Source organism: Salvelinus alpinus, chromosome 21 (genome assembly GCF_045679555.1).
Source record: "Salvelinus alpinus chromosome 21, SLU_Salpinus.1, whole genome shotgun sequence".
Classification (NCBI taxonomy): domain Eukaryota; kingdom Metazoa; phylum Chordata; class Actinopteri; order Salmoniformes; family Salmonidae; genus Salvelinus; species Salvelinus alpinus.
Window position 1 is genome coordinate 36,321,169 of NC_092106.1, and position 17,443 is coordinate 36,338,611.

Consider the following 17,443-nt stretch of genomic DNA (forward strand, 5'->3'; position numbering starts at 1 on the left):
TGACGTTACAGTTCTTAACGTAGCTAGTTCCTATATCAGGCTAATAATTATTTAAATATACCCCGATGCCAAATGTTTGCATTATCGCATATGTTAGTCGGTCACATGTTGAGCTTGTACTTCTTCGTGGCTTCATGCACTGTTTGACTGACTTGGGCTTAGCAACACTGCCCAAATTCGTTGAACAATCAATCAACCAAATAACTACGTGAAATGACACTTGTATATGGTTGCATGATCATCGGTTTGCATTCCTGTCGACTACCTGTGGATCTTCCTCGTCGAGAAAACCGAAGATTAGGCGAACTAGTTTAATACTAACGTTACGTATGCATGAACATAAACTGTAGCTATTGGATTCAACATGCTGTTCACATATTAAACTCAGCAAAAAGAGAACGTCCCTTTTTCAGGACCCTGTCTTTAAAAGATCATTCGTAAAAAAGGGGCACATTATTCCATTTCTGTTAGTCACATGTCTGTGGAACTTGTTCAGTTTGGAAAAGGGAAGTTGGATTAATGGGTGTGATAAGGAAGGGCAGAGCTGTTTAGAATTCTTCAGGAAAGATCTGACTGGGGTGATTGTGTTGTGTAGTCCAGTAGGCTTTATTTATCAGATTTATTTTTTTACACTGTTTACATTTTATAGAAAATGCAGTAATATCAGTTGGCACAATATAGAACAATAACCTAATGTATTTGCATCACAACATGGCCAATGTTGGGCCAATCCATATGAAATCCTGGGTCTGATGCATGTCCATAATGCCAAAAAAGCCTGTCCACTTTAAAAACGTTCACCAGCCCATTTATATTCTGACAGAGGGATGGATGTTAGACATTTTGACTGTTCAGTACTAAAAAAAAAGACGGTATTTTTTAGAACAGAAGGCCAGCACAGAAAAAATTATGCATTTATCTATACAAAAAAATATAAATGCAACAATTTTATTGAGTTACAGTTCATATAAGGAAATCAGTCAATTTTAAATAAATTCCTTAGGCTGTAATCTATAGATTTCACATGACTGGGCAGGTGCGCAGCCATGGGTGGGCTTGAGAGGGCATAGGCCCACCCAATTGGGAGGCAGGCACAGCCAATCATAATTAGTTTTCCCCCACAAAAGGGCTTTATTACAGACAGAAACACTCCTCAGTTTCATCAGCTGGTGAAGAAGCCGAATGTGGAGGTCCTGGGTTGGCGTGGTTACAAGTGGTCTGCTGTTGTAAGGCCGGTTGGACGCACTGCCAAATTCTCTAAAATGACGGAGGCGGCTTATGGTAGTGAAATGAAAATTAAATTATCTGGCAACAGCTCTGGTGGACATTCCTGCAGTCAGCATGCCAATTGCACGCTCCCTCCAACATGAGACATCTTTGGCATTGTGTTGTGTGACAAAACTGCACATTTTAGTGGCCTTTTATTGTCCCCAACACAAGGTGCACCTATAATGATCATGCTGTTTAATCAGCATATTGATATGCCACACCTGTCAAATGGATGGATTATCTTGGCAAAGGAGAAATGCTTACTAACAGGGATGTAAGCAAATTTGTGCACAATCTGAGAGAAATAACATTTCCACCTTTTTGTTACGTTACAGCCTTACTTTAAAATGTATTTAAACATTTGTTTTATCTCAATCTACACACAACTCCCCATAATTACAAAGCAAAAACTGGTTTTAGAAAATATTTGCAAATGTATAAAAAAAAACTAAAAAAAACTGATCACATACAAAAGTATTCGAACCCTTTACTCAGTACTTTGTTGAAGCACCTTTTGGCAACGATTACAGCCTCAAGTCTTCTTGGGTATGACGCTACAAGCTTGGCACACCTGTATTTGGGGAGTTTCATTCTTCTCTGCAGATCCTCAAGCTCTGTCAGGTTGGATGGGGAGCGTCGCTACACAGCTATTTTCATGTCTCTCCAGAGATGTTCGATCGGGTTCAAGTCCAGGATCTGGCTCAAGGACTTTCAGAGACTTGTCCCAAAGCCACTCCTGTGTTGTCTTGGCTGTGTGCTTAGGGTCCTTGTCCTGTTGGGAGGTGAATCTTTGCCCCCAGTCTGAGGTCCTGAGCACTCTGGAGCAGGTTTTCATCAAGGATCTCTCTGTGCTTTGCTCTGTTCATATTTTCCTTGATCCTGACTAGTCTCCCAGTTCCTGCTGCTGGAAAACATCCCCACAGCATGATGTTGCCACCACCATGCTTCACCATAGGGATAGTATTGGTGATGAGAGGTGCCTGGTTGCCTCCAGATGTGACACTTGGCATTCAGGCCAGATAGTTCAATCTTGGTTTCATCAGACCAGAGAATCTTGTTTCTCATGAGAGTAATTTAGGTGCCTTTTGGCAAACTCCAAGCGGGTTGTCATGTGCCTTTTACTGAGGAGTGGCTTCCATCTGGCCACTCTACCATAAAGGCCTGATTGGTGGAGTGCTGCAGAGATGGTTGTCCTTCTGGAAGGTTCTCGCATCTACACAGAGGAGCTCTGTCAGAGTGACCATCAGGTTCTTGGTCACCTTCCTGACCAAGGCCCTTCTCTCCTGATTGCTTAGTTTGGCCGGGCGGCCAGCTTTAGGAAGAGTCTTGGTGGTTCCAAACTTCTTCCATTTAAGAAAGATGGAGGCTACTGTATTCTTTGGGACCTTCAATGCTGCATACATTTTTTTTGGTACCCTTCCTGTGCCTCGACACAATCCTGTCTCGGAGCTGTACGGACAATTCCTTCGACCGCTTTGCTTGGTTTTTGCTCTGACATGCACTGTCAACTCTGGGACCTTATATAGACAGGTGTGTGCCTTTTTTCTAAATCATGTCCAATCAATTTAATTTACCACCGGTGGACTTCAGTCAAGTTGTAGAAACAGCTCAAGTATGATCAATGGAAACAGGATGCACCTGAGCTCAAGTTCAAGTCTCATAGCAAAGGGTCTGAATACTTATGGTAAATAAGGTATTTGTTTTTTATATCAATATTATAATGAATTTCTAAAATCCTGTTTTTGTGTGTGTGTGTAATGGCGCTTGCTTGTAGAAGTCTATGGCTGTGCAATGGCATAGCCTTGTCTTGTTAATTTAGCTGACAAGATGCTCTAATTTCCCTGAGCCCTTATCACAGTCAAGACAACACCTATTTTATAGTTTATATGATTGTGTGTGTGTGTGTGTATATATATATATATATTTATATATATATATATATATATATATATATTTACTTACTTACTTATGGGAAGTGATGCGCATCTCAGGTCTAGAACAGTTATTCTCAGTGATCTTTTGATACGGGGCTCCAAAAAATATATATATTTATATACACAGATGTTTGATTTAGTTTATTCTGCCTGTTCTTTGGAATTTTCAAAATGGATGAACAATTTCACATTGAAACTGCATGGGGATGAATTACGACCACGGTATCTGTTTGGTGAGTAGGCCTAGGCTTAATGACTCTGATAATCACGCTGTTTGTCTTTATCAAACTGTTATGCGTATTTTTTATGTGGAATCTGTCAGTTTAGGGGGTTATAGCCTAGGCTAACCAATTCCAACGCCTCATGTCCACCAGATAAGTCTAACTCTTTGCGTTCTTGTGTAAGTCATTCCGCAACGCCACATTGGGGATGCCGCACTAGGCTGCGGTGTGTCCTGTGAACCGCATGCCTTCAATATTTTCAACTCGTGCGTTGCTTTACTGTACGGTGATGCAAACGGAAGTACACACACAGACTTTAACTAGCTAGCTTTTAGCTAATTGAAAGCAAAGCACATGTATGGAAAATGTGGGTTCGTCAGTTGCCACAAAGTTATAAACCCCACCTATTTCTAAAATGTATCTAATTAAAATCTGAATTTAAACCTTAACCACACTGCTAACCTTATGCCTAACCTTAAATTAAGACCAAAAAGCATATTTTTGTTTTTAATGTATCTTTACAATATAGCCAATTTTGGCATTGTCTGTGGTAACTAGTGATAACTGCAAAGTAGCCTAAGTGGAAAATGTATTTCAGCTTGTTGTTGGAACACCTAATTCCCTACTTAAGTCAACCAGTCCATTTGGAATTTGTGTTAAAACTTGTCATTTGGCAAGGAATGTAGCTGGTTTATCCCATCAGTAGGATATGTAATTATAGGCATTTCTGTATGACTAATGGGAGCTTGTGTGTACGTGTGTAGAGGGAACGCAAGGGAATTTAGGGCAAACTGTTTGACTTGGTTTCTTTTTAGTTGTGCCCCGCGAATGCACATGTACAAATGGAACACTAGAGTCAATAATAATAGTTTGACATCTGTTTGAGTACTCAAATTACCAATGGCCATCCCTACAAGGGAGGGGACAATTCAATGCCAAACAATGAGCTAAAGACTAAACATCCTTCTGGAAATACCAGGGTTGTGTTCAATAGGGCACACTGTGAAAATCTAGGTTGTTATTGTTGGACAAGTGCAGGTAGTAAGAAGCCTACCTCCCCGTTTAATTATTCAGATAGTAGCCTACCTCCCAGTTTTTATTCACCTTGGAAACGTTTTCTTCTTATTGAACATGACCCGGGTCATCTACCTATCAGTCGCTGCTGTGATATGAAAGACAGTCAATCTGAAGGAAGTAGTTTAATACGTCTGAGTGTGTGGAACTACTGCTGACTGGTTCAGACTCTCCCTGTCTGCAGCAACAGCCAAGAATGTTTCAGGCACTATGACACTGCTGAGTATTGAGATTGGGCCTCAGCCTGCACCAGTCTACCAGAATCCACGGTATATCATCCAGGAGAGATTAAAAATGACATGAAGGCCTTGCGTATACAATGACAGAATTTACACCACATCACTTTATGTAGCCTGGAATGCAGCATCCAAGAGATGTCTTACTCAAAACCCATATTTACATAGTGTGAAGTGACTATGTAAATGTTGCTATACTAAAATGTCCTTGTTAGCGGATGGTGTTTATTTTTTTGTTGTTTATTAAGTAACAACAACAATGTGCAGCCGTTCTGCTGCCCTGTGTTCGGTTGTCATAGTGTCTGGTGTCATTTATTTTCTTCAGAGATCCTTCGGCGGAAGCGTTGCCATTAGACGTGCAGGGGGGAAACCAGGGGAGGATGAACTGTATAATGGTCATTTAGTAGCATTTTAGAACTGGTCATTTCTGACCACACTTGTGGTTTAGGATGATCCTTCATTTGGATTTGGCTAACTGTGTAATATAGATATGGTTAAGTAATGTAAAATATGGTTCTCTTGTCTCTCAATTAAGTCTTAGTCAGACTTAGCCCAAGGTACCAATAAACTAATGAAAATACATAGCCGTAGCCTGATTTGTATACTGTATGTTCTTTTCCTGGTCATAGGTGTGTGGTGTTGGCGAGCAAGTGGACCACTAATGACTGCACCTTCAGAACTGTAGAGGCAGTAACTGTCACTGCACCTGCAGGACTTGTCTGAGAGACTTGGCTGACCCTACGGAGTGTTGCAGTGTGCCTGCCCAGGGAGGGTGCCACCATGAGGCAGCTGAAGGGGAAGCCCAAGAAGGAGACGTCCAGGGACAAGAAGGAGCGTAAGGCGGCCATGCAGGAGGCCCGGTCGCAGGTGGCCACAGTGGTTCTACCCACGCTGGCTGTGGTGGTGCTGCTCATCGTAGTCTTCGTTTACGTAGCCACCATGCCCAGGGCCATAGAGTAGTGGCCGGTTCCACATACCTCCCCTTGGCCCTAACCCCTTGATGTTAGCATGTCTGTCGGGTCTTAGTAGGTATAAGCAGTGTCAGCGTTCTCCAACCCTGTTCCTGGAGAGATACCTTCCTGTAGGTCTTCACTCCAACCCTAGTTGTAACTAACCTGATTCAGCCTATCAACTAGCTAATTATTAGAATCAGGTGTGCTAGATGAGCGAAAAACTACAGGAAGGTATCTCTCCAAGAACAGCATTGGCGTGAACCTACAGGACGGTAGCTCTCCAGGAACAGCATTGGAGAGCCCTGAGCAGTGTAGTACTAAAGCGTGCACCATATTGCTCTTATCTAATAGATCTCGGCCAAGGGGAAGGGTAGGGGTTGAATTGGGTCCTGCTCTAGGATGGCCGGGCCCCGCTGGGGATGTATGCCTCAGCCCTGCCTCCATGGACTGGGTCCCAATTTACCCAGAGACTTGCTGCACCCAAAGGATGACCTCCCCCCCCGACTCCCAGCTTAATGTACTCATCCTTCATATAGCCGTTTTTTTTAAAAATGTTATTTTATTTAACCTTTATTTAACTAGGCAAGTTTTCTGGTCACTCATTTCATCCTCTCACCCACACTTCACTATCTCCTTGTGTCCTCGGGGACCTGCCATTTGTCTTAATTGAAGCTTCCTGCCAAGTGCCGTTTTGCCATGAGAGAATTGAGCTGCAAAACATTCAAATTGAATGGAGAAGTATTACAGGAGTGGCTTCATAGGTGCCTTTTTGATGGATGAAGATGTGTGGCAACCCTGTTAGCTCAAGGGCAGAACTTTTTTCCGCTACATCTCACTCATTCTGTAACAACAGTGGGATTCATGTTGGCTCTGGTGCTGTGTTAGTTTCAATTTCCTGTTTACCAAAGGACTTTCAGTACACACCTGGGGATGTTTTATTCAGGTGAAAGGTTGAAGGAGCATTTAATTAAAGTGTGACAAAATGAATCTACTGGCATTGTTTAGCAATGTGTTTTTTAAGATTAAGGTTACATGACAAACGAGCATTTGACAGTTTTTCAGGCCAGCAGTCCAAGCTATGTCTGTAGAATGTATACATCCAAAAATGTGCGATTACAAAAAAAAAAGAACGGATTTTCATATGCCAGCAATTGGTCCCATCTGTTCGAATAGTTGAAAGCAACTCAGGATTTTGTCCTGATTGAATGTGGTGTTTTTGTACTATACAGCTTGTGAATATGTCACACAGGAGAACATAATATATTCATGTACAATCCAAGCGCTACACACTTTGTACCTTTTTTAAGATATTGACAACTTTGACTTTTGGGTCGCTCAGTATGACATCTGTGCAGATGCGAAAATATGTGCCTTATAACATTTGACAATTCCTCTTTTTCAGTTAATAAAGAACTGAAAACTGTTTGTTGCTCTAGTCCCCTCAAACTCGATTCTGGACCTCGAAGCCATTTTTTCCCCCATTGTTCCCCTCTATTCAGGGACTGGTTTAGATCTGGGGCACCTGGTGGGTGCAATTACCTCCTAGGGTAAGTCTAGTCTATTTGGTGTAATTGTGTACGTTTGACCCATATGCAGTAATGCAGGCAGCCCGGTGGATCAGTAGCGTCACTTAGCATCTTCTAGGGACACTAAACAGCACAGTGTTCCTACTGTCCCCTAGGCGTACTGTATGGCTGTGTTGTCCCCCTGCCCATTGCCCAAAGTCTGACTTGCTTTGGATGAGGAATGGTTTTGAGAAACCCAAAGGTGTGCTCTGTCCCTGGTCATCGCTCATTGTCTCTGTGGTGCTATGCAGAGCAGGATACATCCTTCAGTGAGGCACAAGAGATTGTATGTTTGAGATGTCTGAAGCTATCCTTAACATGTTGTGATTGAATTTGATAGTAGCTGTGACTAAACATGGAATAAGGAATAGACCTAGCCTATTTTATACATAAGAGAGGAGTTATATTGTGTGACGACTCAATTTTGAGTTACTTGTTATACAGCTGTAATTAACTGCATAGGGCTCATGTAAAACCAGCCTCTGGAAATGCCTTTGAAAACATGGCCCATTCCTCATCATTAAAGACAGATTATGACAGGAGGCAAATTTAGCCTATCAGTTGGATTTTGCTCTGTCCTGTAATATATACAGTGGGGAGAACAAGTATTTGATACACTGCCGATTTTGCAGGTTTTCCTACTTACAAAGCATGTAGAGGTCTGTAATTTTTTATCATTGGTACACTTCAACTGTGAGAGACGGAATCTAAAACAAAAATCCAGAAAATCACATTGTATGATTTTTAAGTAGTTAATTTGCATTTTATTGCATGACATAAGTATTTGATATATCAGAAAAGCAGAACTTAATATTTGGTACAGAAACCTTTGTTTGCAATTACAGAGATCATAGTTCATGTAGTTCTTGACCAGGTTTGCACACACTGCAGCAGGGATTTTGGCCCACTCCTCCATACAGACCTTCTCCAGATCCTTCAGGTTTCGGGGCTGTCGCTGGGCAATACGGACTTTCAGCTCCCTCCAAAGATTTTCTATTGGGTTCAGGTCTGGAGACTGGCTAGGCCACTCCAGGACCTTGAGATGCTTCTTACGGAGCCACTCCTTAGTTGCCCTGGCTGTGTGTTTCGGGTCGTTGTCATGCTGGAAGACCCAGCCACGACCCATCTTCAATGCTCTTACTGAGGGAAGGAGGTTGTTGGCCAAGATCTCGCGATACATGGCCCCATCCATCCTCCCCTCAATACGGTGCAGTCGTCCTGTCCCCTTTGCAGAAAAGCATCCCCAAAGAATGATGTTTCCACCTCCATGCTTCACGGTTGAGATGGTGTTCTTGGGGTTGTACTCATCCTTCTTCTTCCTCCAAACACGGCGAGTGGAGTTTAGACCAAAAAGCTCTTTTTGTCTCATCAGACCACATAACCTTCTCCCATTCCTCCTCTGGATCATCCAGATGGTCATTGGCAAACTTCAGACGGGCCTGGACATGCGCTGGCTTGAGCAGGGGGACCTTGCGTGCGCTGCAGGATTTTAATCCATGACGGGGTAGTGTGTTACTAATGGTTTTCTTTGAGACTGTGGTCCCAGCTCTCTTCAGGTCATTGACCAGGTCCTGCCGTGTAGTTCTAGGCTGATCCCTCACCTTCCTCATGATCATTGATGCCTCACGAGGTGAGATCTTGCATGGAGCCCCAGACCGAGGGTGATTGACCGTCATCTTGAACTTCTTCCATTTTCTAATAATTGCGCCAACAGTTGTTGCCTTCTCACCAAGCTGCTTGCCTATTGTCCTGTAGCCCATCCCAGCCTTGTGCAGGTCTACAATTTTATCCCTGATGTCCTTACACAGCTCTCTGGTCTTGGCCATTGTGGAGAGTTTGGAGTCTGTTTGATTGAGTATGTGGACAGGTGTCTTTTATACAGGTAACAAGTTCAAACAGGTGCAGTTAATACAGGTAATGAGTGGAGAACAGGAGGGCTTCTTAAAGAAAAACTAACAGGTCTGTGAGAGCTGGAATTTTTACTGGTTGGTAGGTGATCGAATGCTTATGTCATGCAATAAAATGCAAATTAATTACTTAAAAATCATACAATGTGATTTTCTGGATTTTTTTCTCTCACAGTTGAAGTGTACCTATGATAAAAATTAGACCTCTACATGCTTTGTAAGTAGGAAAACCTGCAAAATCGGCAGTGTATCAAATACTTGTTCTCCCCACTGTATAATCTGAGAGTGTGTAGGCAAGGATGAACAAGGGAAAGAACATGATCTAAGATTGAGTGCTCCTTAGAAGCTTCAGATGGAGTACTTAAAGCAAGGACAAAATCTGTAATATACTGAGACGGTGGTGAATCCTCTATTGTGTAGTAGATTGACGTTTTTTGATGAGTGGCTATCCATAAATGTCAGAGCAGAGAAAAGGCTATTAACCTTATCAGTCTTGAGACCCCAACAAAAATTGTCTTTTCATTTATGACTTTCATTTATCTGCATGTCCAGCCCTTATATTTAGCCTCAAAGTGTTTTACCGTTTTATTTTCAGGACAACCAGGGCTACAAGTAAAACAATTTGACATAAAAAGTTGCATTCATGAGTTTTATTGACTAATGTATATTTTAATAAATAAATAAAGTCAGCCAATTGAAAAACCTGATAATGTATTTATATGAATGCTGTACGTACATAAATTGTTTGGTCAGTGGGAAATGAATATCCAACTAGTCAGTGACAACTGTGCAGTTTGGAGTTTGTTACAGCAACTGTGAGCTTATTACAGTATTATAGGCACTATCTCCTTGGATTTCCTATGATCTTCTTTGTAGAATAACCCCTTACCTTCTAAGGACTCTTATGTAGCTTGTGAGCGTCAAAAACATGATACGTGCATGTTTGTGAGAGTCAGCTTTTTATAGATCGCTTTTAGGTAACTCTACCCAGCCCCGGGCCCCTTCGGGATCCGCCCTTGTCCCACAAACACCGCTCTAGCTCGGCCCCTGTTATCACAAAGCTGAAGCAGGAGACATAGACAAATCCAATGGTACAACCCAGAAGTCTGTAGCTCAAACACACAATGTTTAAAAGGGGTTAGAAGTCCAAATCGTGCCGGCGACGCGGTGGGACTCATTGGGACCCATGTGAAATAGAGAAGAGAAGGTTAAGCCGAGACACAAGCACCTCACACCATACCCCCTCCCTTCTTCCAACACACAGCAGCAACATGAAGTTAGTCTACTTCTATCTATCCACTATACAGCAAAAATACCCAGCAGACCATTACCTTGGAGAAGCGCTGTAGTCTAACAAGATGTCTGTTTGAATGAATCCAGCACCTTCTCTAGTCTCCCCTCTCTTCCTGGTGTCTCATTAAAAGTTGGAGGGAGACAGATGGTGCAAGTCAAGCATGGCTGACTTCATGTGTCAGCTTCTCTATCTCTGTGTGCTCTCTCTCACTATCCCCATTCTTGCTGGGTTAGAGGTGTGGTGGTTTGGGGTCAAGTGCTTGAGAAATGTTAACAATTACTTTCTATTAGATAAAAAGACATCACATCTAAAAACATTTGTTTTTTTACTAAGACCATAGAATCATGTATACTGTTCATCTGAATAGTTTGAGATGTACAGTAAGACCTCTGATATAAACATGTTGAGAATGGAGGTCGTTCAGAACATTGGAATGTTCAAATCATTATGGAAAATATTGAGTAAAAAAAAAAAAACTCAGTCAACTGATCTCCCTTGAACAGAATATTATCTTGAAACCATCTGCCATCCTCCTTTTCTCCTCATTTGAGACCAAGCACTGAGACGCTGATGAATAGTCATTGACTGACAGTATTGGATAGAGTGGTTCAGTGAAGGTGGAGTGAAATGCAGGTGTGTCATAGACTTGTTAGGACAGAATGCCGTGAGGAGTTCAGATACACCCCAACTGTCAGCGTTTGAGGAAACGACGTTTAAGGAGTCTCAGGCGCCAGGATTTGTCATTGTAACAAAAGAAACAGTTGAGCTCTTTTCCAACCCTGCTCATGTGTTTATATGCCACACCTGCATTAAACCCTTTCCCACTACACTCAGCCTCCCAGTAACAACGTCCAGTCAAACCTTCTCTTCACAGCACCTGAGGATAGTCGTCAAATCTCTGTTGTGATATAGATTCCGACGTTCCATATCCAGGCATTGCACAGTTCTTCTGTTTTTCTGTCTTCAAAGATTTTTCAAAGGTTTTGTCAGATTTGACTTTCTGGAGCAGGTTAGAATAATTAGGTTAAAGTTAGTGTTTGCTAAAATGAGAACTACTTTTGACATTAATTTAACTTTTAGCCATGACCGATCAGTTAGGACTACTCTTCTATGGTATTATGGCAGTACGCAAACATGTTAGAGGTGCATGCCGCGACCCACTGTACAGGGTAGTATACGAGATAAAATAAAACATTAAGGGAAAGGGGGGAGATAAATCACATTGTTCCCAAATAATAAACAATTGACAAAGAAACAACTGATTGCTACAGGCTCTCTCGTGCCTGAGAAAGAATGGCATATTCAGACAGTATTCCTTACGTTTCAGCCGGGAAATCCTGGATACCCAAGAACCTTTCACCCGCAGATACAACGATGGCCAGTTTCTTGGGACTCATTAGGCCAGTACAATTAATCACTTGCACAATAAAACGCCACGAAATCCACCTTGACGATCAGTATATCAGTTTCCCTCGGCTGTTGAAGTGGGACCATTCTAGTCCATGAGACGGCAGATACGCGTGTGAACATGCATATAACACCGATATAACGTATTTTTTTCAAAGTTGCCGAAATTCCAAGTGTGTCAACTCATATCAGTGCATTCGTAACAACCTACCATTACGAAACTTAATTCGATCAAATAAGCCATGAATTGAAAATTGAGACTCGGAGTGTGAGAACGAAAGGAAACAAAATAAGTGAAGTTGTGATGGAAACTAAGAAATCCCTAGGTTAGTTTATAGTCGGAGTGAGGGGTTTGATGTCACCTGCATGGAACGCCGTTTGGGTCTTAAAGCACGTGGTCAAAACGTGATCTTATTGTAATGACCTGACAAGATCATAAAGGAACAATTGTCCAGACAGAGGGTTGAGTTTACGAATTGACGGTTTATTAACCCAACTTTACACAGGCTACTGTTTGGCCGTAGCCGACGCCAAATAAACGAAAGATACCCCACAAGCCAACCGTGACCTTCTCTTGTGAAGCCCAGACTTAAGAGAGAGAACAAAGGCTAAACCTGGTCTTAACTTCCAATGCTCCATCCCCCTGCCCAACCCTCCTCCACGCCACTCCGCCAACCACCAGGATGCCCGGCATCAGAACATTCCAGGCATCCCCGTGATTGGCAGATAGCAGGTTGATTGGCATGTCGGACCCCGCGAACACTGATAAATACAACACAACCCACTAATAGCCTAACACATAACACACCGCTGTCTGTGCGGGTCGCTACACAGCCCCCCCACCACAGAGTCCCTCGTCCCTGAGGGAACAAACAAAGTCTCTGAAGCGACCCGGAGGTCTCCTTTGCCTGCGTGGCCGTGATGGTTGCGGAGTGTCCAGATGTGAAACAGGGGGCTGCCTCTAGGACCCAGGGGATGAAGGAAGGGATATGGGGGACAAGGAATCGGGAACAGGGAATACAGTCCGTGGCTCCGGGGAACCACGCAGTGACACAGGGAGGGAGACAGGGGGAGTGGGCTGTCTGGAGCCTTGTCTGCGGCATCTGGGGGTGGGTGCCTGGAGAATGTCATTGCCAGTGAGGGGAATTGTGGGGGTCCCTGGGGTTTGGGGAGCAGAGGCCCCTCTGTATGGGGCTAACCTGTCCCGGTGCAGTGCCACCTTTCTCCCCCTGGGAGGAAGCTGCACCCGGTAAACAACCTCCCCTACCCTCTCCAGGACGCTACAGGGTCCCACCCAGTGACTGTCCAACTTGGGGCATCTGCCTTTTTTCCTTAGGGGGCTGTAGACCCAGACCAGCTCCCCAGCCACAAAGTGCCTTCCCCGGGTGTGCACGTCATAGTTCCTTTTCTGCCTCACACCTGCATTCACCAGCTGATCTCTGGCGAAGGTGTGGGCTGTCTCCAGGCGGTCCTGGAGTCTCCGGGCATACTCCGGGCCCGGGGGAACATGAGGGCTATCCAGGGGCCGACCAAACGCCATCTCCGCAGGGGTGCGGATCTCTCTCCCCAGCATGAGGAGGGCAGGCGTGCAGGAGGTGGAGCCTCTCACACATGGTGGCGAACACACGGGACTCAAAGTTTCTGCCCTGGTCGCTGTGGATGGACTCTGCAGCTCCAAACCTGCTGAACATCCCCGCTGTCAGGGCGTCGACGATGGTCTCTGCCTCCTGGTCAGGCAGAGCATAGGCCTCGGGCCATATTGTGAAATAGTACATGGCCGTGAGCACCCAGCGGCTTCCGCTGTCTGTGGTGGGGAACGGCCCAACTACATCCACTCCCACCCTCTCCATGGGAGCCCCCACTGGGAACTGTTGGAGCTGAGCATGAGAGCCGCCTGGGGGGCCCTTTCTCGCTGTGCAGTTGTCACAGCGGCGGCAAAAGTCCTCCACGTCCCTCTTGTGCTGCCCCCAGTAAAAGCCCTGACGGAGGCGGCGCAGTGTTTTTGTGACCCCAAAGTGTCCAGTCCCCACCCCCCCATGAGTACTCTGGAGCACAGCCTCCTGCAATGCTTTTGGGACCACCACCTGCCATCTTTCCTCTCCCGTAGCTGACTCCTTCCATGCCCGCTGTAGCACGCCATCAGCCAGCCGCAGTCGCTCAAACTTTGACCACAACCCTTTGGTCGCGAGTGAGAGCGCTTTCACCTCTTCCCATGGTGGCCTCACCTGCGCCTCTACCCACAGTAGCACTGGCTGTAGGTCTGTGTCCCGTCCCTGCTGCTGCCCCCATTCAGCCACGTCTGCAGCTCACAGCAGACAGGCCCGCTCGCCCGACACACTGTGGCACAGACCCCCTCCTCTGCACACAGCTCCCTCTCCCGTCCCTCTCTCCGCGGCGGCAGCCGTCAGCAGTACAGGGCCGATGGGACATGGCGTTGGAGTGGCGTGCCCCTGCCCTCTGCACCACTGTGAAGTCATACGGCTGAAGCTCCTCCAACCAGCGTGCCACCTGCCCCTCTGGCTCTCTGAAAGACATGAGCCACTGGAGAGCAGTGGTCAGTCCTTACAGTAAAGGGCAGGCCACCCAGGTAGTACTTGAAGTGTTTGACGGAAGCCACAACAGCCAAGAGCTCCCGCCGGGTGACACAGTAGCGGCGCTCATGTTTGTCAAATGTTTTGCTGAAGTACGCCACCACTCTCTCCCCCTCTGGCCCAGCACCCCACCCATGCCCACATTGCTCGCGTCTGTGTCCAGGATAAAGGGCAAGGTGAGGTCAGGGGGGGCGAGCACGGGGGCCTCGATCAGTGCACGTTTGAGGGTGTTGAACGCCTCCTCACACTCCACTGTCCAAGTGAAAGCCTTGTCCTTTGGCAGCAGGCGGTTCAGGGGAGCAGCGATGCTTGAGAAGCCCTGTACAAACCTCCTGTAGTACGAGGCCAGGCCCAGGAAGCTTTTCAGCTGACGCTGGTCGGTGGGGGTGGGCCAGTCTCGGACAGCCCCCACCTTGTCCTCCATGGTGCTGATCCCCTCCTTCCCCACTCGGTGGCCCAAGAAGGACACCTCTCTCCTCATGAAGTGGCACTTCTAGGGGTGGAGCTTCAGACCTGCGGCAGCCACCCGCTCCAGCACACGCCGTAGCGCCACCAGGGCTGACTGGAAGGAGCTGCCATGGGCCAGGATGTCATCGAGGTATACCAGACACTGCTGTCGGGGGATGCCAGCCAGCACCCTGTCCACCAAACGCTCAAAAGTAGCTGGAGCGTTGCACAGGCCGAAGCACAGGACCTTGAACTGCCAGTGTCCTCTGTTAGTGGAGAACGCAGTTTTGGCTCTGGCCTCTGGGGAGAGGGGCACCTGCCAGTAGCCACTGCGGAGGTCTAGTGAGGAGAACCAGGAGGACCCCCTAACCAGGTCCAGCGACTCATCGATACGTAGTACGAGTCCTTCCTGGTTACCTCATTCAGCCGCCTGTAGTCCGCACAGAACCTCAGCTTGTCCCCCTTCTTCGGAACCATGACGACTGGCGCCGCCCAGGGGCTGTCTGAGGGCTCGATGAAGTTTGCCCGCTGCATCTCCAACACAGCCTTGTCTGCCGCCTCCTGGCGTGCCAGCGGGATACGGCGGGGACGCATCTTGATGGGTCGAGCATCACCTGTGTTGATCTCATGCTGCACCAGATGAGTCTGACCCACCTCTTCCTCACTCAGCGCAAAGCTGTCTCTGAATTCAAACAGCAACTGCCACAACCATTCCTGCTGCTCGGGGTCAAGACCAACACAGTTCCTCCCCCATATCTCCCTCACTGCAGACAGTATCCTCTCCTCTCCCATCTGGGGTAGCTGGGCTGGGGGGGGGTGCGGCCCGGGCTCACAGAGGGCTGTGTCGTGGAGGTAGCTGGGGGAATGTAACACACAGCCGTAGGTGACGGGGGCTGGGGAAAAGTCACATGTGAGGGAGGGGGGGCAGCCATGAGTCTCTGCTGCTTTAACTGTTGGAGTAAAGGGTTTGTTGGGTTGAGTGAATGTGACATTAGGGGGGGGGGGGCCATGGTGACTGCCGGCCCTCCCTGGAAGCTCAGTGTGCCCCCATTTAGGTCTAACTGGCAGCCTGTGCTCCTAAGAAAGTCCAACCCCAGTATACAAGGCTCCTGCACAGCCGCCACACACACAGGATGACGCACGGACCTGCCCCCTACTGTCAGAGTCATTATTCCCTTCCATGGGTGCCAGCTCACCTGTGACTGTGCGGAGCTGCACAGTTGTGGGCTCACACTGAGTCCAACCTGTTACAATATCTGGCCTCACCAGGGTTACTGTGGACCCAGTGTCCACCAGGGCAGAGCAGGGCACCCCCTCCAGTGACAGGGACATGACAAAAGTCCCCAACACAGGTCCGGCCCACCACAACAACAGGCTCCATCCGCTTGCCCTCGTATGCTTCTGGGGGAAGTGGAGCCTTGCTTCCCCGTCTGTGCCGGTGGGCTCCTCCTGAAGAAGGTGGTTGGGATAGAAAGCCAGGGGTCCGCACTACCCGGTCTATGCGGACACCGAGCCGATTCCCAGAGCTCTGGGGGACATGGGGCAATCTCGGCGCAGATGGCCTGGCTGGCCACAACCCCAGCAAACCCCACCAGTTTGGCAGATAGCAGGTGATTGGCAGATAGGTTGATTGGCATGTCGGACCCCGCGAACACTGGTAAGTACAACACAACCCACTAATAGCCTACCACATAACACACCGCTGTCTGTGCGGGTCGCTGCATTATTAATGCTACGTTTGTAAAGTAAACAAGTGCAGGCGTTAAATTAACGTCTTCACGAGCTAAATTAACGCCTACAAGCGTCAAATAAGCGCGTGCAAATGTGCTTGTAGGCGGTTCAACATATGCTAAATAAACGGCTGCAAATTGTCCTGCACACATCAAGTTAACGCCTACAGCTGCTAAATATACACCTACACACGCTAATTTAACGCGTTCCTTAATATGCTAATTTTACTAGTCAATTTCCCTAGCTCCTCCTTTCAACCAGATTTCACAGTTTTAAAGAACTTCCTTTTCCACTGCAAGCAGAGTTTGAAACTTTACAAGGTAACTTTGAAATTTCATCTAGCACCAGGATCAGCAGTGCTTAGCATAAACTAAGTCAGATATTTTGCTAGCTAACTTCGGTAGCCTCGAACCCCGGCCATATTATATCATATAAATTAGTTGGCCTCAAACTCAGTGAACGGCACCGTCTTGTGTTTTATTAAAAACCCTGCTGAAAAAAAACATGTAAACTATAACAGCCACGGAAACACATTGGACTGTGTTAATGCTATCAAGGTAAATTAACTTACATACTAGCAAGATTGTTGCTTGTATGCGGGGCCAGGCATACATAAACAACGGAGATGCTCAAAATCCTGGTCGTACTCGATTTTTGGACTATTGTCTTTATTTTGCTTTATCATTGACTTAAGACAAGCTACCTAAATGTGACTTGTCGGCTAGTACTGAAGCAGGACATGTTTTTGAGTTACGTTTTTAGCCCAAAGCCTTGTATTTAAGCAAAACAACTTAAGGTAGGCAACTTCTTCAGC